Source organism: Armigeres subalbatus, chromosome 2, assembly GCF_024139115.2.
Source record: "Armigeres subalbatus isolate Guangzhou_Male chromosome 2, GZ_Asu_2, whole genome shotgun sequence".
NCBI lineage: Eukaryota > Metazoa > Arthropoda > Insecta > Diptera > Culicidae > Armigeres > Armigeres subalbatus.
Genome location: NC_085140.1, coordinates 4,731,552 through 4,752,631, shown reverse-complemented (window position 1 = coordinate 4,752,631; position 21,080 = coordinate 4,731,552). Strand labels below are relative to the sequence as shown.

The 21,080-nt window shown below is 39.6% G+C and overlaps 1 protein-coding gene across 7 annotated transcripts in view; it reads right to left on the bottom strand.

Annotated features, from left to right (window-relative positions):
* LOC134217538 (epsin-1) overlaps positions 1 to 17,004 on the bottom strand; it is a 57,386-nt gene extending 40,382 nt beyond the window's left edge. For 2 of the 7 annotated variants that reach the window (XR_009981083.1, XM_062696307.1), the window contains exon 1: positions 14,637 to 15,190. The gene's annotated coding sequence lies outside the window, so the exon portion shown is untranslated. Of the gene's footprint in view, positions 1 to 14,636; positions 15,225 to 16,841 lie in introns of those variants that run through there. The other 5 variants (XM_062696301.1, XM_062696303.1, XM_062696302.1 and 2 more) reach the window with 5 other exon arrangements.
* Between the last annotated feature and the right edge of the window lie 4,076 nt (positions 17,005 to 21,080).

Below are 21,080 nucleotides of genomic sequence, written 5' to 3'. Positions count from 1 at the left end.
GATTGATCGCACAAAAGCAACATAGACAATTGTGGTGAGCTACAGCTCACATATAAGAAATACCATGATACCAAGAAGAAATACATACAAGAAATACCAAGGCAAATAAAATCCTGAGGAAGTCCATCCAAAACGAGATTTGATTTGCAATTGGAACAAAACTTTAATACAAACGGAACATGGAATACGTAGGGGAACTGTTCCGTTTTCCATCTCACTGAACATATATTCATCTCATCGCAAAACAAAGAAATACAGCACCAATCTCGTCGCTTCTTTTTGCTAACACGCGTGCCCATTGGTGAAAAAAATCACAAAAGTAAGAAACAAACCAAATTCATTTTCATTGCTTCGTTTTTGATGGGATGGAAATAGGAGCTATGGGATGAAGTGCCGAACCGTTCCCCTATATTCATTGATATTAATTAATTTTTCAATACTAACGGCAGAAAATAAAAAAATGCAGATATTATAATATTTCAATCTAGAGCCTAAAATACAAGTGTAAATATAACTGACTTTGGCTGGCAATATAAGCATATGCAAATAATCCTTAATCGGTAAGGATCCTTGCCCATGACCCTGACAGCTTGAACCGATCTACATACTTCAGAACTGGACCAAAACGGCGGTATGCACGATACATCACATGTGTGTCGTACAAGCATCCGCCATACGAAGGACCTTGAAAAAGGAAACCCTCGCGCTAAGCCGGTTTTTGTTTTCGGCTTGACTTGTTTTTATTCTTTGATGCCATTTCTCCAGTTTCCTCGTAGTTTTTGGCCCAGCTACGATAAACAATGTCTTCACGTCGGCCACTGATGGGAGCTCAATCCATCCGAGAAGCATCTGGTACAAACGTCCGCACGCACCTGGGCATGTTTTCGAGTGTTTCAATACACGAACAGCTGAACGAAACTTTCATTATTGATGGTATCGGAGTATGCACTTTACACATTGCACATAGAAACATGTTAGCTCCATGAGCAAAATGCTGGTGCGATTTTATGTTAGGTTGGGTGAAAACCGGTTTTCCATTTACAAATGGAAAAGAAACTTTTACCTCAATCGATGATTGTTGCAGGTTCAAAGGGTTTCGGACATCGCCGGTCAGAACATTTTGGAGCCATCTGTTGTACCAAAATCTTTTAATGATAAGCAAATAGGGGAACGGTTCGCCACTTCATCACATAGCTCCTATTTCCATCCCATCAAAAACAAAGCAATGGAAAGGAATTTGGTTTGTTTATTATTTTTGTGATTTTTTTCAACAGCTGACAAAAAGAAGCGACGAATTTGGTGCCGTATTTCTTTGTTTGGCGATGCGATGGATATATGTACAGTGAGATGGAGATCGGAACATTTCCCCTAGATATTGTCAAAACTAAAATAGAATACAAAATTATAGAGCTCACCCAGAAACCCCGAGAAAGATTTCTCAAAATATTTTAGCAAATTTTCAAAACAAATACAAACATCGAAACACAGCACTTCTTGATACTCCAATATTTTCTTCCGTCTGTTTAGCGGACATCGCCTTATATCCAATTCGGGCAATCGGTGTCTTTTATCAGCAAATAAGAGACGTCGCGGGCTTATTTCTTCAACCTGTGCAGTGTTTGACTAAATTTAGAAGGAATTTCAAACAACTTTTTGTTAGCACTTAGATAAGAGACTTGAATTGACTTGTTATGTCAACTAGAAACAAAATTCAAATTCAAGCGTCTGTGTCAAATGTTGGCGATGATTACTAATTGATTGTACGGTGCAATCAAAGGTGAATTGCCTATTTTTCAGGTGTTGGCCGGGTGTTGGTTGAAAAGCGAAGAATAAATTAGAAATCAAGCATTTGTTTAACCTTTACCGACCGACCTATTTTGTTGCCTTCAATCTACTCTAACTTGGTCAATTGCCCACCGATTTCAATGCTCCTGGTATCGTTGGATCCAGAAATTCATATAGTTTTTGTTCTCGGTCATGCTTCACATGCTTTCGGAGATATTCCGGATTCCGTTAGAGCAATAGATTTTTTGTAGAAAAAATCTTTTCTCAGCAATTTAATGATTGTAGAACACAAATTCAATAATAGATGTTATACTACGTACTGCAGAATGATTCAATAGATTCCCTGTGATTATCAGGCCACTTTGGAAGCGCCTGGTGAAATATGAATATGGTGCCCTGAAGGAAGTGGCCACTTATCGGTCCGAATCAAACAAAGTCATGCGACGTATCAATTGATCTTTCAATACCAGTTTATTGCTAGCAGATTCGTGAACTATTTTCTGTCTGTGTCCATCTGGAAATGCCCCGGATCAAACTTCATGATTTTTCAACATCAGTTCAATGGTGGCAATTTCGCATAATGTTTTCTGTCTGTGTCAATGAGAACATGCCTCGGATATGGTGCGCTGGGGGAAGTGGCCACATATCGATCCGAATCTAATAATGGCATGCGACGTATCAAGCCTCATTATTTTACGAGACCAGTTCATTGCTAACAATTTCGTATATTTTCATATGGGTACATCTGGTTGTGACCCGGACTAGGTGTCCGTACAACACTTCCCGTTTTTATCCACCTTGGTAAGTTCCAGGCCCTGGAGAAAGTGGAAAATGGAAAATAAGGGGTGGGTTGCTGATGAAAACCCGTAGAGGGAAAGATGGGTGCCCAGCAGAGAGATCAAAACAAACGATGCATCTTCTGGTGGGTAGATGCATTCTTAGTTCTAGCAGATGTTCTGCAGAATATGTTTAGTTCAATAAGTACGTTTACGAATCGATGGTTTGGTCCAAAAAGACAAAGAGATTTTTTTTTGTCTTTATTAGCGAGACTTTCAGCCCAAGACAATGAGAAACATAAAGAAGTTTTGCCATTAACAAGAACTTATCAATACCTTGAGCTATTAGTTTGTTCTTGTGAATAGCAAAATCTGATATTTTTATAATATTTCGGTGCAAATTTTTGTTATTTTCGCTTGTTATTTTTACTCTTATTTCAAACAAGTTAATATCATGTTTTGTTATCAATATCTCGGGTTCTACCCGGGTAAGCTAAAATTTGACAATTAATAGGGAAATATGTTCCATTAAGGTGGTTATACAACAAAGCCACAAATCGGCCATCTTGGAAACCACGTGCTTTTTCTAGTGATTTTTCAAGAGCACGGATTGAGACGAGACGGGGATGAAACATCCGTACATGGTTTGCTTACTCATGCTAAACAATCGACTTTAATTTCAGCATTGTACGAAAATTATTACGCTAGATTTTAACTTTTGATATTAGGAGTAGAAAACCGTGTGGTGAATTTGAAATTCACCACATGGCTTGATTGTATAATCACCTTAACATGACCAAGAAAAACAATACAATTCTTGTTATTTTCCTATGAATGTGTGACAAATGATCCATAAAAACTATATTTTGATACATAAAACTCAAATAGGCGCATTTTTTATCGTGATGATGATCCATAATTTCAGTAAAATGATCCATAATTCTGGCCATTTGATCCATAACTTTGTTCAAATGATCCATAGTTTTGGTGATTTGATACATAAATTTAGCTAAATGATCTATAGACTTTAAAAAATGTGTGGATTAATTAATATAGTTTCATTGGCCTTCTTTCCAAGCATTATGGATCACTTTATCAAAATTATGGATCATATGAACAAAATTATGGATCATATTACTGAAATCATGGATCATCATCAGGTTAAAAATTGCGCAAATTTGAAATTTTATGGATCAAAATATAGTTTTTATGGATCATAAAATTATTCTTTATGGAATCTTCCGAACTATCTTATGGATTTAGCGTTGATAGCGTTTTATGGAACATTCAGATAGACTAACGCAAAATGAACTCCCCCAAGAAATTATGAGGTTTGAGCGGGTCGCATAATGAACGCAAAATGAACTTTTGTTCGAGAAGACGACCCGCTCAAATGTCAAAATCCGTCGGGTGAGTGAATTCGATGAACCCCTGCATAAGTCTATGTTATTTACGGATCGTTTTTCTTTTTTTCTATGGATCGTTTTTGCACATTGAAAGGTGCAAGTAAGGGCTGCCTTTGGAAACGATGAACATGAATAGACGACGCAATTGCACTTTGATCACTACAAGATTTAAACGACGAAGTCTTTCTGTTAGGGACTACCTATATATCACGTGGATAATGTTGGTGGAAGGGGAGGGGAGTGTTGTATGGTGAATGCCCACTGTAACAAAATGTTTTGAAAATTTATATGAGCCATTGTCCAAGCGGGGGGAGCGGGGTATCTAAAATTGACCAAAACTTGTCCACGTTGTATATGGATAGCTCTTAAACTTGCCGCTAATTTTGAGAGACTTGTTGGAACCAGTATTGCAATTTCTCATTTTCAATGAGAGATGTCAGGCGATGTTTACATATCTGCCCCTTTCAAAATAATTTAGAAATTATAATTTTAAAACAAAGCACAACATCCTTTCATGACTGCTTTTCATGCAAAATTGATCAAAGGACGTCGCCTGAGATAGAAAAAGGCGCTCTGTGTCTTGTGACGATCACGACCTTTTGCAGTACTGGTTGAAGAATTCTCACCAAATGACACGAAAGTTGAAGTGGTTGTGCATCTCGAATCGAATCACTCGATTCGTACGTTTTTGCATTCGTTCCGAAAAAAATTGCTGCATTATGTATTTCGTTCGACTTCATTCAGTCGCAGTACAAGATTTCGAATGGTGCTGTACTAGCTCAATCGAGTATGTTCTGTCAAACGAAATGTAAACAGAGAGAATAATGTCGTTTTCGTTTATTCCGAACGGTGTACACCCAATGAGAATAAATAGAAGGTGAGGAAGAAGACCAAATGCAAGTGTATTAGTGGATAATGGAAAATGTAAACAGCAAATGGTGACGTACACCTGTGTTCAGAATAATAGCAGCGGAAGCCGTTTTTCATACAAAATGGTCAACTTTGACAAGCTGCAACTTTGTACCCCGATGACCGATTGAGCTGAAATTTTGGCAGTGAACTACAAATATGATGAATTTTACACATACTACGTACCATTTTTTTTCGAATGACGCGTTCAAAAATTACGCACTAGGTCAAATTGTTCAAAAAAATAGCAGTTTTTATTTTTGTTATATTGGCCAATTCAAATGTCAAATTCAACAATTTATATTTTTTAAATTTTAAACTTAGTGTCTCGCAGCACCTGAATTCAAATTGATAACATTCCAATCAATTGTTTTATTGATATTTCCAAAACAAAAACTGCTATTATTTTGAACAATTTGACCTAGTGCGTAATTTTTGAACGTGTCATTCAAAAAAATTGATACTTACTATGTATAAAATTCATCATATTTGTAGTTCACTGCCAAAATTTCAGCTCAATCGGTCATCGGGGTGCAAAGTTACAACTTGTCAAAGTTGACCATTTTGTATGAAAAACGGCTTCCGCTGCTATTATTCTGAACACAGGTGTACATATTTGCACGGCTTCTTATGGGAGCTCGTTCGAATGCAGTAGTGAAAGCGTTTTCGCCATACGCGAAAGGCACGCACACAATATATGGATTTCCATACCTTAGTATTTATTTTCATTGGTGTACACCGGCGGTGCAACATTTGCCACCGCAAATACGAACGGTTTGGGTGCAAGTTTTTGACTGCAACACATCTTTTCGATGGTGTTGGTGATGTCGTCAATCAAATTTATCAAATATCATATAGCGAGTAAATATTATTGAGATTTAAGTAAGGATGTCATATTTGTAAGGATGTTATATGATTATGTAATATTTTTGTCTTGTTTTTAATGTTTTATCAAATATCTACTTTATATTGCACAAAGTATTACACAAATTTTGTAATTTAATTTTGCAAATTGAAAACGTATAAAGTAGTTTCTTATGCGTTTTGTTTATTGTTTGTAACATATTTAAATGTAGAAAAATCTTCAAAAAACAAAGGGCCCTTGTAGAATTGTAGATTTTGATAAATTGTGATAATTGTGAATGTTAGAAATTCATGAAATCTAGCCGTTTATATTTATTTGAAAACTATTAAAAACGAAGATCGATTCAAATACCGCCATCGGGGGTGACGATGAGTTAAGAATGAGTCATCGCTGTTACTGGCAGCCAAGAGGTCGATAACAAAATCGTTGGAAAACGACTCTTATGGTTAATTAGTTTTCTTGCTACTAAAAACTGTCAACTACCAGTGACATATTTTCAACCCCATTTGATACTTTGTCACCCCCAATGACGGTTTCAAAATGATCAATAGTTTTTAAGTTTTACCAGAAAATAATGCAACACGACGCGGATAATGCATTGCAGAAAATAATGCATTTTTACGCAGATTTCGGGATAATTAAAGATAGCATATTGTCTGGAAACTATAGAAATAGGTATACTAATGTCATTCTTTCCTTTAAGATACAATAATTAAACATTTATTCTCTTCCCGTACAGAAATTATAACAAATATAATTAAAAACTTTCAGTAATAAATGACTCTCGAACAACATTCGAAAGCTATAAAGGTGACGAGTGTTTTTCATTCGACTTGAGTCGTTTTCCAGTGTGCTATCGAGTATCCATAATGCCAAAACATCTTGTTATTCTTGTACCTCCTCGAGCATACTCGAACGATGAGTCGTTTTCGAGATCGAATCGAAAGCCGTAATGCCAAACATGTTCGACTCGATAGAATTACGTTCGAATCGAGATGCGCAATGCCACCCCTGCTCTGACTGTTACAGTGTTACACCCACCGCATAATCCTTCGAATCAGAAGCTGAAGATAGTGAACAGTGTGGGGATTAGATGCTTCAGCATCAGTCATTTTTCCAACGCAACCTTAGAAGATTCGTGGGATCGAACTGATGTCGACGATTACCGAATTGGAAAGTAAGAACGCATCAAACAATGCACTATCAAAGACTTGGGATACAGATTTTACACAATCACATAAGTATATTGAAGTTATTGCAAGAGTAATGTGATTGTGCTTTCAAAATTTTCGTTTTGGAATGAATTTGACTAATGCAATGTACATATAAGCTTTTTCTTATGCATATATCATTTAATATGTATCTAAATTAATCTTAATTGGATTTTCCGTGCAAATGCTACAAAAAGGGACCGATACCCACGTAATAAACCGTCCTGCGTTTGTCGGCCTCTTTTCTGATCCAACCAGTAAGTCTACAACATCTCTTTTTATTAGTAACGAAACCCTTTAACAGTCTCTCCGTTTTAAGTGAGTTTTCTCGGTCTTCTTCTGCAGTCCTCTTTAGTGTGAAGTCTACCGCTTAATTATGGTGAAGAACATTATACATTGAGGCTCTGCTTTGTCAAGCAAGTATTAGAAATCTTAGTAATAAACAACACTGTTTTATGTGTATGCTTTTATAAACGGCTCTGTAGATTCTCTCAAAAATTTTGACTGGGCCTATTTCGGCGCTCGTCCATAATCCTAGTATAAAGGACACACTACACAACAGACCTTTAACTACAAAGCCACTAACCTTCAAAATTTTATAGTCAATGGTCTTGTTATATCCTAACTTAACTTTACGAACTTAACGCATTTTATCCATTGAACTCTGTTGAAAATTTCAACACAGAATCAGCTCAATATTAAGGTCTTCTAATTTTTCAGAACATTTCAAATTATTAAACTCTTTATTGCTAATAGAACTGAGCATTCTTGAATGTCGACACTACACGAGAACAATACCTATTTTACAGAAGGAAATGATAATCAGTCACTACGAAATAAGTAAGGATATCGTTGGACCGAGCCCAACGCAATGCCTAAATTGGATTGCTTCGCAAGGGAGTGTAAGAGTACGACTGTACAGATAAACAAAAATCTGTATCCTTTCTACTGATTGCGCCTGTTAGAGAGAACCCAGCTGGTAGTTTAGTTTTCTCAAATTCATGCAGATCTCTCTTCAGTTTGGGCAAAGGATTAAGATTTTATCACTTGCAAGATCATCTGAACCCTTGTAGATTAGCATTGGCGGTGCCAGAGTTGAGGTGATGTTGTTTCACCAGCAATTTTGACGTAATTAGTTCATTCATAGTTTGGCATCAGCAGTAAGAACGATAAGGTCAGAACTAGTCAAGTACAGAAGTAAAACAAAACCCTATCAATAGTATTTGTTCAAAGAACATTTGCACTAAGAAAAAAAACTCTCAGCTGCGCTGCTGAAGATGGCCGATGGCGACCGAACGCGACGTTACGTCTGGCATGCTCAATACATTTTTTTAAAACAGACGTTACGTTTCACTCGATCCGCCCGCTGTTGGTGGATTACATTATTGTTTTTTGCCTTTCTCGTATACTAAGTATACGTAAAGGCTATATGATCGCTCCAAAAACAAACTTTTTATAGAAGGCTCGGAGACCCATAGTGTTATATACCGATCGACTCAGCTCGACGAATTGAGGTGATGTCTGTGTGTATGTGTGTGTGTGTGTGTGTGTGTGTGTGTGTGTGTGTGTGTGTATGTGTGTGTCTGTGCGCACCCACCCCAAAAAAAAATGTCACTCATTTTTCAACTACTTATCCTTAACCGATTTACTCGCAACAAGTTGCATTCGACGCAGGATACTCTACCATTGTTTCCTATTGAAAATTGGTCAGATCAGACTATGGGCTCGAAAGTTATGGCCAAAATACCACTTTTTTCTAGACAGAAAAAGTAAAGAAATGTCACTCATTTTTCAGGCACTTATCCTTAACCGATTCACTCGCAACAAAGTGCATTCGACGCAGGATACTCTACCATTGTTTCCTATTGAAAATTGGTCAGATCGGACTATGGGCTCAAGAGTAATGGCCAAAATACTATTTTTATAATTCACGAGAAAGGCACCATCACCGCTAGGTGGATTAATCAGGGTTTTTTTTTCGAATAGTACAGACAGAGAGCACTTTGGCCCCCAGCACATCTCCTCTAGGAGGTATTCCATTGAAAATAATTTTAGGATTTCTTTTAAAAAATCCTCTGCAAATGAATTCAAAAATTTCTTCGGAAAGAAGTTTCTTACGAATTTCACTTCCTTCCCACAAATTCCTTAGGAAAATTCTATAGGGAAACGTTAGTAAGCTCCGTAAGAAATTCTTTGAAAAATTCTTCTAAGGATTCTTAAGGAAATTCTCCAAAAATTCCAACAGTATTTTTTTTTCTAAAATTCCTACAGGAATTCATTCAGAAATAATTTCATTAATTCCTAGGGAAATCGCCTAAGCAAAAATTCCTTTTCCTCGGACGTGTATTCAATTCAGTACTTCATTTGAAATGTCCTCCAGAAGATTGAGGGACGAAACTCTAGGAATATCCGAACGAATTACAAAAGGAATTTCCAAAATAATTTCTTAAAAAAATTGGTAGAAAATTTTTGACATTGGATCCAAGAATTCTTTCGGAATTTCCTCCAGGGATTTCTCACGAAGTCACTATAGAAATAAATCCAGAAAATTCTTGGGTAATTTCTCTAAATATTCCTTCGAAAGTACAAAGAAGGCCTTCTAATAATTATTTCGGAATTTCCCTTAGTAATTTCTTCAGAACTGCCTCCGGCATATTTCTTTTGGAAATCCTTAGGAATTTGATATGTAATTTCCTGAAGATTTCCTGCAGAAACTTTTGAATGTTTTCTGGAGAAATTTATAAAAGCTTTTCCGATATTTTTTCGAAGGTTCTTCTTCTTCTTCTTCTTTTTATTGGCATTACATCCCCACACTGGGACAGAACCGCCTCGCAGCTTAGTGTTCATTAAGTACTTCCACAGTTATTAACTGCGAGGTTTCTAAGCCAAGTTACCATTTTTGCATTCGTATATCATGAGGCTAACACGATGATACTTTTATGTCCAGGGAAGTCGAGACAATTTCCAATCCGAAAATTGCCTAGACCGGCACCGGGAATCGAACCCAGCCACCCTCAGCATGGTCTTGCTTTGTAGCCGCGCGTCTTACCGCACGACTAAGGAGGGCCCGAAGGTTACCTGGTAGAATGTTCAATAGAATTACTGGTGGATTTTTTGAAAATAATTTGGAACTCGTGAAAAAGATCCCGAAAGTATTTATGGAGGAATTTACAAATGAATTTTTAAAGGATTTTCCGAAGGAGTATTCCAAAAAGTATTGCTAAAGGAATTTCTGAGAACATTGCTAAAGAAAATTCCGAAGGAGTTTCTAAAATCTTCCGGATGAAAACCTGAAGGAATTTTTGAGGGTATTTACGATGGAATGTTTTATGGAATTTTCTAAAAGAACATCACTTGAACATAATAGGAGTTTTTAGCATCTTAATGAAATTTCTCTCAGGTTTTTCTGCTTCAGATAATTACCTAAAAGCTTTTTAGCATTTTTGTACATAACAGTCGTCATTCAGCTCCGTGGTTGTACGTCGCCAGCCACGCAGTCTGTGGAAGGTCCGCAAATCGTCTTTCTTGGATTGGATCGCTATTTAGAACCATGTTCACCGGGTTATTGTTCGACATTCTGGCTACGTGCCCGGCCCATAGCGAAATGATTTTTTGGCAAATGAGTGAAACGATGCGTTTTAGCATGAAAACTCAAATTTGCAAACGGGTTTGCTCACGAGGGAGGCTTCAATGATTGAGATTTGTGAATGACTTTTCCAACACTACACAACATACCTGCTACACAAACACAATAGAAGCCATTACAAAAGGCGCCAATCGCATGGCACGCGATTGCGAAACATTTCTTATTTCAAAAAATAAATCCAATGATTTTTGGGGTGACCTTTTTGAGATAATGAAAGTTATGTAGAACCATTGAGACCACAAACAATACAAAAGGGCCACGTACAAAGAGAGGTCAAAACCTTTAGAAAATATAACAATATAGTTAACCTGTTTATATCACAAGAAAATCCAAAACCTTTTTGGAAAGTTCGCAGTAATGCTTGAGTGCATAAGAGTTCCTAGAAGTTTGTGGTAATGCTTCAAAATTCATGTCTTAAAGATATAAATATTATCTAGTAAGTCCTGGTGTTAGGTGGGACGCTAAACAGCCCTGACACGACGGCCCTCCGACGAGACAGGAGGTTTGCGCTGGCCCAATAAGCCGCCTAGAAAACCAATCATTATGAACAATATAAGAGATAATGCGACTCGATATAATCGGCAAAGACCTAGGCGACGAATACAGGATCACGATTGGAAGCTTGGAACATGGAATTGCAAGTCGCTAGGTTTCGCAGGTTGCGACAGGATGATCTACGATGAATTACATCCCCGCAACTTCGACGTCGTGGCGCTGCAGGAGATTTGCTGGACAGGACAGAAAGTGTGGAAAAGCGGGCATCGAGCGGCTACCTTCTACCAAAGCTGTGGCACCACCAACGAGCTGGGAACCGGCTTCACAGTGCTGGGTAAGATGCGCCAACGCGTGATTGGGTGGCAGCCAATCAACGCAAGGATGTGCAAGCTGAGGATTAAAGGCCGTTTCTTCAACTATAGCATCATCAACGTGCACTGCCCACACGAAGGGAGACCCGACGACGAGAAAGAAGCGTTCTACGCACAGCTGGAGCAGACATACGATGGATGCCCACTGCGGGACGTTAAAATCGTCATCGGTGACATGAATGCACAGGTAGGAAGGGAGGAAATGTATAGACCGGTCATCGGGCCGGATAGTCTGCACACCGTATCGAATGACAACGGCCAACGATGCATAAACTTCGCAGCCTCCCGCGGAATGGTAGTCCGAAGCACCTTCTTTCCCCGCAAAAATATCCACAAGGCCACATGGAGATAACCTAACCAAGAAACGGAAAACCAAATCGACCACGTTCTAATCGACGGTAAATTCTTCTCCGACATCACGAACGTCCGCACTTACCGCAGTGCGAATATTGAATCCGACCACTACCTCGTTGCAGTATGCCTGCGCTCAAAACTCTCGACGGTGTACAACACGCGTCGAAGTCGGACGCCGCGGCCTAACATTGGGCGGCTACAAGATGGTAGACTAGCCCAAGAATACGCGCAGCAGCTGGAAGTGGCACTTCCAACGGAAGAGCAGCTAGGCGCAGCGTCTCTTGAAGATGCCTAATGAGATCTTCGACCCGCCATTGGTAGCACCGCAACCGCTGCACTTGGCACGGTGCCCCGGATCAGAAGAAACGACTGGTATGACGGCGAATGTGAGCAGTTAGTGGAAGAGAAGAATGCAGCATGGGCGAGATTGCTGCAACACCGCACGAGGGCGAACGAGGCACGATATAAGCAGGCGCGGAACAGACAAAACTCGATTTTCCGGAGGAAAAAGCGCCAGCAGGAAGATCGAGACCGTGAAGAAACGGAGCAACTGTACCGCGCTAATAACACACGAAAGTTCTATGAGAAGTTGAACCGTTCAAGTAAGGGCCACGTGCCACAGCCTGATATGTGTAAGGACATAAACGGAAACCTTCTTACGGACGAGCGTGAGGTGATCCAAAGGTGGCGGCAGCACTACGAAGAACACCTGAATGGCGATGTGGCAGACGAAGATGGCGGTATGGTGATGGACCTGGGAGAACGCGCGCAGGACATAATTCTACCGGCTCCGGATCTCCAGGAAATCCAGGAGGAGATTGGCCGGCTGAAGAACAACAAAGCCCCTGGGGTTGACCAACTACCAGGAGAGCTTTTTAAACACGGTGGTGAGGCACTGGCTAGAGCGCTGCACTGGGTCATTACCAAGATTTGGGAGGAGGAAGTTTTGCCGCAGGAGTGGATGGAAGGTGTCGTGTGTCCCATCTACAAAAGGGCGATAAGCTGGATTGTAGCAACTACCGCGCAATCACATTGCTGAACGCCGCCTACAAGGTACTCTCCCAAATTTTATGCCGTCGACTAGCACCAACTGCAAGGGAGTTCGTGGGGCAGTACCAGGCGGGTTTTATGGGCGAACGCTCCACCACGGACCAGGTGTTCGCCATTCGCCAAGTACTGCAGAAATGCCGTGAATACAACGTGCCCACACATCATCTATTCATCGACTTCAAAGCCGCATATGATACAATCGATCGGGACCAGCTATGGCAGCTAATGCACGAACACGGTTTTCCGGATAAACTGACACGGTTGATCAAAGCGACGATGGATCGAGTGATGTGCGTAGTTCGAGTTTCAGGGGCATTCTCGAGTCCCTTCGAAGCCCGCAGAGGGTTACGGCAAGGTGATGGTCTTTCGTGTTTGCTATTCAACATCGCTTTGGAAGGTGTAATACGAAGAGCAGGGATTAATACGAGTGGTACAATTTTCAATAAGTCCGTCCAGCTATTTGGTTTCGCCGACGACATAGATATTATGGCACGTAACTTTGAGAAGATGGAGGAAGCCTACATCAGACTGAAGAGGGAAGCTAAGCGGATCGGACTAGTCATCAACACGTCGAAGACGAAGTACATGATAGGAAGAGGTTCAAGAGAAGACAATGTGAGCCACCCACCGCGAGTTTGCATCGGTGGTGACGAAATCGAGGTGGTAGAAGAATTTGTGTACTTGGGCTCACTGGTGACTGCCGAAAATGACACCAGCAGAGAAATTCGGAGACGCATAGTGGCTGGAAATCGTACGTACTTTGGACTCCGCAAGACGCTCCGATCGAATAAAGTTCGCCGCCGTACCAAACTGACAATCTACAAAACGCTAATTAGACCGGTAGTCCTCTACGGACACGAGACCTGGACGATGCTCGTGGAGGACCAACGCGCACTTGGAGTTTTCGAAAGGAAAGTGCTGCGTACCATCTATGGTGGGGTGCAGATGGCGGACGGTACGTGGAGGAGGCGAATGAACCACGAATTGCATCAGCTGTTGGGAGAACCATCCATCGTTCACACCGCGAAAATCGGACGACTGCGATGGGCCGGGCACGTAGCCAGAATGTCGGACAGTAACCCGGTGAAAATGGTTCTCGACAACGATCCGACGGGTACAAGAAGGCGAGGTGCGCAGCGGGCAAGGTGGATCGATCAGGTGGAAGATGACTTGCGGACCCTCCGTAGACTGCGTGGTTGGCGACGTGTAGCCATGGACCAAGCCGAATGGAGAAGACTCTTATATACCGCACAGGCCACTTCGGCCTTAGTCTGATTAAATAAATAATAAATAAGTCCGTAATGATTGTCGTTAGAGTATTTTGAAAGCAGTTATAATTGCTAGAAGAATACCGAATTTCTAGTAGACGTCATGAGGTTATAACACTCTGAAAGGTCGTACAAACTCTCTATAATGGATAGAATTCCTAATAGCAACATAGTCTCCGACGAATGCAACTTGTTGCGAGTGCAATTGACCAATCCTAAATTCTAAATAGTTTGTCTACACAATTTTTACACATACTACTGTAACAGACATCACCACAATTTGTTGAGCTGAGTTGATCGGTTTATAACACTATGGATCTCCGAGAGTCATATCTAAAGTTTGTTTTTGAAGGGATTTTATATAAGTTGATTCTTGTACACAATTTTATAAATTATAAAGGAAGCCGAACATTTTTTTTCCAAAATAAGTCTGCTACGGTAAAGGTCAGCTTAAAAATAATTTATTGATACGATATTATAGCACTAAAAAGAACACTCACCAGTAGATGAAATCCCAAACAATAGGAAGGAATATATTCCTGATAGAGGACGAGGTCCTTTTTTTAAATCACTGCAATGCTTTTCTTCGATGATTGATAGGTGGGTGGGAGTAAAGTCTAATTTCTTGATCTCGACAGCGCCCCCAAACCCGCTTTTCTTCGCTTGTTGATGCTGCTTCGATGAGTTATACTTCCAATGGTTGACTCCTCGGTTTGCCACACTCTGGCCGATTAGTTTCGTATTGTTGAAAATTGATTGCTGCTTTCGAGGTAGCCAATTGCAACCTCTACCTAGTGCTGATTTTTTCTTTCCTTTTCACTGCGTTACAATTTCGCCACTCTTTGATTCACTTGCGGATTCCAATCGAAAATTTAGAACACTTTCCACAACGGGATTTTGATTTCACTGCAATTATGAGACTGTGGTAACGATAACAAAAGCAAATAAGGTACATTTACATGATACTTGAACGGTTTTCGAAGGAATCAGTCTCCTCCAAGGTAATGCAACTTTTTGTAGGATGTAATGTCACTTCCTCAATTTGTTTTCCAATATGTATTGCCTTGTGACTGGTGGAATCACTTTTTACGTAGTCATCACCGCCGTCGCCACAATTACACTACTACCGATCGTCACACAATGTATTAACGTATTTTGATGGTTGTAGTATTTAGCTTCACTGTGAACGCGAATGGGAGGGCAGCGAGCTGTCTTATTATTCATTGAGCAATGACTGTGGTGCCTGCTCTAACTGCTTGGCTTAGAAGTGTGCTGCTTTGCTGCGTCTACTGCCAATACTGACTGATGGGGGCATATAGCGGGACTCTGACAGGTCTCACTAGTTTCTACATGGCACGTAAACATCGCGACACCGAGGATTCACATTTCACACACCCACAACAACCCTATGTCGGCACGTATACTATAGAGAAATCTCTTTGGTGTATTTGGCAAAGGCCCTATTAACATAGCGTGAAAAGATACATATTTCGCGTAACAATAAAATGTTAATTTATACCGACCCGGTGACAAGCGCGGTGTCATCATCATCAATAGACATAGACCGCTGTCATCATTGAAACGCAGTATGAAAAAAAATTATAGCCCAGGACATCCTGGCTACGATCTGGCGATGGGCTAAACAATAGGATGTCAGTAGCCTGATTTATACTCATAATAATGACACAAAACATGTATTATGATGAAAAAATATTTGAAATAATAAATGTTATCTAGAACATATTGCTTACAAGACGCTAACTTTTGTATTTTCATAGGTTTACTAATAAATATAATGATATAAAATAGATGCTTCAAGCTTCAAGAAAGTGTGGAATTGAGTTTTTTTTAAATAATTTATACATATTTCTGTTATATATCATATAAAGATATGCTCAAATCTTACTAAGTGTGCTCTAGAATGAAATTATGAATCTAGGAACTATTTCAAAAAAGCGTTATTGTATTGGACTTTGTAATTTGAAACGACTCATACTCTGTGTATTAGGTTTCACTACCAAATATATCGCAATCTATTATTTTTGTTGGGTACTACACATTGTCTGATCAAAATATTTTGATTTTTTCCTTGACTTGATACACAGTGTAAACTAACAGATTATTGTACTCAATAAAATTATATATATACAATATTTCTAAAACTAAAGGTCCGGAATCAATCCGCCAATATGAAAAAGTTCCTAGAAATGTAGATCATGATTTTACTATGAAACTTGTTTTAGTGAAAATATATTTAAGGATATGAGATAAGGAAGACAGCTCCTGTATCGAGAACTTTGCCCCAACTTTGCGAATGAGAACTAAATCACTCACTAAACAAATGCAGCTACCAAGAAAAGTCATTTTGATTTGTTATACGACTAACTCCGAGCAAGCGAGCAACACACACATCACTGAATGAAGGATACTCAACAAAGCTGTCACGATGCTTGCATACATGAAAAGTAGTCAGCAGCAGCGATTTTTCAAACCAAAATATAAGGATTTTCACTATTTCCTCCGGTTATGGCATTGATCCGTAAATATTCATATTCTCGATAACACTAAGCTTTAAATACTATAGACTGTATCCTTCAAAATACTATAATCGAATTATGATCTAAAACTGACAACTTGAGTCTAGTATTCCAAAGAATCACTTTCATCTTGTTCAAAATAAAACCATCAACATCGTGTGTATTTACGTTTTTAAAATTTATGAAACAAATTACCGTTCTGGACGAGCGATAGAATTTTTTGAATAAACCGAAACAATAAAAATCGCGGATGAATTTTCTGTGCTACGCACCCACTTTTGTCTGATGACGAACGATTTCGCACTGACTGACAGAACACGAACGACGGAGAAAAAAATAACTATGCACTGTAAAACCAAATACTCTTTTATGAGTTAAAAGGTTCCATTTTATCTCATTATAGGGGAAATGACGGCTTTGTCCCTTTGTCAGGTTAAAAATCGATCCAGGGCTGGCAGCGATCAATGCTGCTCAAATTAGTGACTTAAGTAACCAACGTTAACGAAAAAAGAGACCAAATAGTGACTTCCATTTGCAGAAAAAGTGACCAAATAAATAGTGACTTTCAGAAGAAACTCAAGATCTCAAAACTCATATATGTTTTGAATCAAGGCCAAATCTTGCATGATTAAAATCAAATAACTTACCTCAGGATTTTTTTTTTATTTTCACCTGATTGATATTTCAGAAAATTAGTGAAACGAAACGATTTTGCATAAGAAACTCAAGCGCGATGCTTTCCTTTAAAATTGTAAACGAGCTTGCTCACGCGTGAGAACTTGATGAATAAGATTTGAAATGATTTTACCAGTAACACTTGGTCGGGGTTCTGCCAATTCGCAGCAAGAGCCAATGGAAAATCAATCAGTTTTACGCAGCAGTTCAAAATATTCACAAACCGTTTCGAACATACTCCAGCTTAATAATTGAGGATAGAGAGAAAGATATAATTATATTTAAATATGTTCTCGTGTTCTTTTTACAAGCATAATCCCCAGAACAGTAAAAAAGCCGCTTGGTGCAGTTTAACCAAACCCCGGCCACTTGTTGTTGTAGAAAAAGTGATGAAAATTGACTTTTATATGAAGTTAATAACAAGGAAATGAGTTACAACTTGTAACACAAAATTGTTTTTAATTTTAAACAACAATTTTGCAGCCAGCTCCACACCATTGTGGGGAACAATGTATATAGCTACGAACTTTTTTCTACAACCTCTGATGTAAAAATATCTTTTTTATTATTGAAAATCATGTTAATGATTGCTAAACATCGAATTATTTCCACATGCAAAGTTTTTAAAATCTACAATACGTCCCTCTGTTGAAAAATCTGAAAAACAATACACCCGATTCTTTTTTACACGGGGGATGCGTTCCGTGTAAAAAAAGTTTTATGATTTCTCGACAAATCATGCAAAATGGAGCAACTTTGCAAAAATTTTGAATGTAAATCCGTGTAAAAACAGGATCGGGTGTATTGCCTTTTATAAAATAAGACTGTTTCCAGAGTTCGCATTTCGAAATCATAAAATAAACACATTATGAACGTTAAGGTGAAGGTGGGTTGAGTACCAAAACAAAGCTTTGATAGTATTGGTATAGTAAAAACTTTCATATACTGTAGTAGTGTTGGTGTTATATTTATAAAAAAACAAAGAATATTAGTAGGGTGGCTCAATAAACGACCCAGCACCATCACGTTCACTCGATTCCGTCCCATGCTCCGAGTGTCCTAAAAAAACCGATTCGAACAAAAACTGGTTGAGCGCAAGCCGGTTCAAGTTTGTATGAAATCTAGAATGGGAAACTAAACCTTTTATTACACTGATTACGGTGCTTTCCCTCCAAATGCTGGCGAAAAGAGAACCCTTATAGCTGAAAGCAACATTCCAGAGACTTCAGTGAACGAAAACCGCACCGCAGGAAAGATCCATTGATTACGTAACGAAAATATAGCATTTTATACTCCACTCACCCTTATGTCACACTTTTTGTATGAAGTATCTTCCCCTGGTACGATAGTGTAGACTAGACTAGACTAGAAGTATCTGCCGCTGGTGCGATAGATATCACAGACAAATTCTGGGTATTTTGGTGAATTATACGTTTCACTGATGCCTTCTGAGAAGCCTAATTATCATGCTAAAGATTCGCAACCTCGCTTAAAATCGACTCCCAGCTAATGGAACAACCATTCTATATGGATCGTCTATGGAGTTGAAGCTCTTAAATATTTCATCCCGTCATATGGTCTCCCCCCTCGCCATCGCCCAATGACGGAGTGCCAGAATCAGAATAATGTTAAATTCAACCTCGCCATATCAACTGTCATACAAACCTGAAACGACCTGCGCACGGTAAGCCTATTCAAACCAGCCCAAACCATTGGATGACACCCAATTTATAAATCATAATCAACTGAGCGTGGCGAAGCAAAATTATTTTTTGAGCCACCCTACTTATTAGTTTGCTGCTGCCGGTGCCGGTGCACCGCGGTGTTTACATTCGCTCCGCGATCAGTTTTTAATCGTTTTTTTCGGGCAAATCCAGCAGTTTATACTAAGTTTTCGGTTCAAATAAGTGACTGATATCAAAAAGTGGTGTTTAATTTGCATTCTATCAACATTTCGGGCTGCTCATGTGCGGAGAAGTGAGTAAAAACTTGATTTTTCCAATGCCCTTTGAGAAGAAGTGAAGTGCAGTGATGAACCCAACAAATCGCGAACGGCTATTAAATTGGCACGAAACTGCTAATTTATGCTACAATTCGAGCCGGAATACATAGGATTCATTGAAGAAACATGTTCATTATCACGGGAAGTAAGGAAATATGCTGTGAACAGGTTAGTAATTTGAATATTAAACTTTTGTTCGATGCTGTTCGATGCATTCGAATGTTGGTGGGAGAGGAGTGCGGGAGGTGTGGGGTTGGCCCGTGGAAGGTCCGGTGCCATATTGGCTGCCATCGTGGTACTCTTCCAACTATGTCCTTAATGGGGACCTCCTTAACCGTGCGGTAAGACGCGCGGCTACAAAGCAAGACCATGCTGAGGGTGGCTGGGTTCGATTCCCGGTGCCGGTCTAGGCAATTTTTGGATTGGAAATTGTCTCGACTTCCCTGGGCATAAAAGTATCATCGTGCTAGCCAAAAGATATTTTAGTTACTAGATAAAGATTGTCGCTGTCGTCGCTGTCCGGAACATCTTTTGCTGGCGAGGATAGGGGAGCTAAATGTCAAAGATGGAAAATCCATACGATTTGACAGGTATGTACCACACATGTTTCGGACAGCAGAACAAAGGGAACAGTAGCGACAATCTTTATCTAGTAACTAAAATATCTTTTTGCCAGCCTCATGATATACGAATGCAAAAATGGTAACCTGGCTTAGAAACCTCGCAGTTGATAACTGTGGAAGTACTTAATGAACACTAAGCTGCGAGGCGGCTCTGTCCCAGTGTGGGGATGTAATGCCAATAAGAAGAAGAAGAAGAAGATGAACGTTAATGGACAGATAGGCAACGAGCGTAGTAACAAATTTAAATATATTTTTGCGATTTTGAGTTTGACGTAAGATGCGGAGGAAAACTTTTGAAGCTTCGATAAAATAAAATCAGTTCAGTAAATTATAATTCCTAAATAAAAGTCTTAAATACAGGGTGGCCACTCAATTTCCATTTTGGAATTCCCGGTTTTTCCCGGTTCAAATTCTTGAACTTTCCCGGCAAGTGTATCGAGAAAAGATAGTATCGAGGAATGAGGTGTTGTATTCCTTTGACAAATCAATCTGTGGAACAACCATCCTTGTTTTACGTGACATTTTTTCGAATGTTTTATGTGACTTAAATTCACCATCAAAATCTGTGGAATTGTATTACATTCATTTCATTCATTTATTTAGTCTACATCTATACAGATAACACTGAATCAACAATTTGACGCCACAATACACGGTTCGAGGCCGCATCTCTCCATCTTCGAATACGCCCCACGCTCGCCAAGTCGTTCTGCACCTGGTCTGCCCATCTCGCTCGCTGCGCTCCACGTCGTCTCGTACCCGCCGGATCGGAAGCGAACACCATCTTTGCAGGGTTGCTGTCCGGCATTCTTGCAACATGCCCTGCCCATCGTACCCTTCCGGCTTTAGCTACCTTCTGGATACTGGGTTCGCCGTAGAGCTGGGCGAGCTCATGGTTCATTCTTCGCCGCCACACACCGTCTTCTTGTACACCGCCAAAGATGGTCCTAAGCACCCGTCTCTCGAATACTCCGAGTGCTTGCAAGTCCTCCTCGAGCATTGTCCATGTTTCATGTCCGTAGAGGACTACCGGTCTTATTAACGTCTTGTACATGACACATTTGGTGCGGTGGCGAATCTTTTTCGACCGAAGTTTCTTCTGGAGCC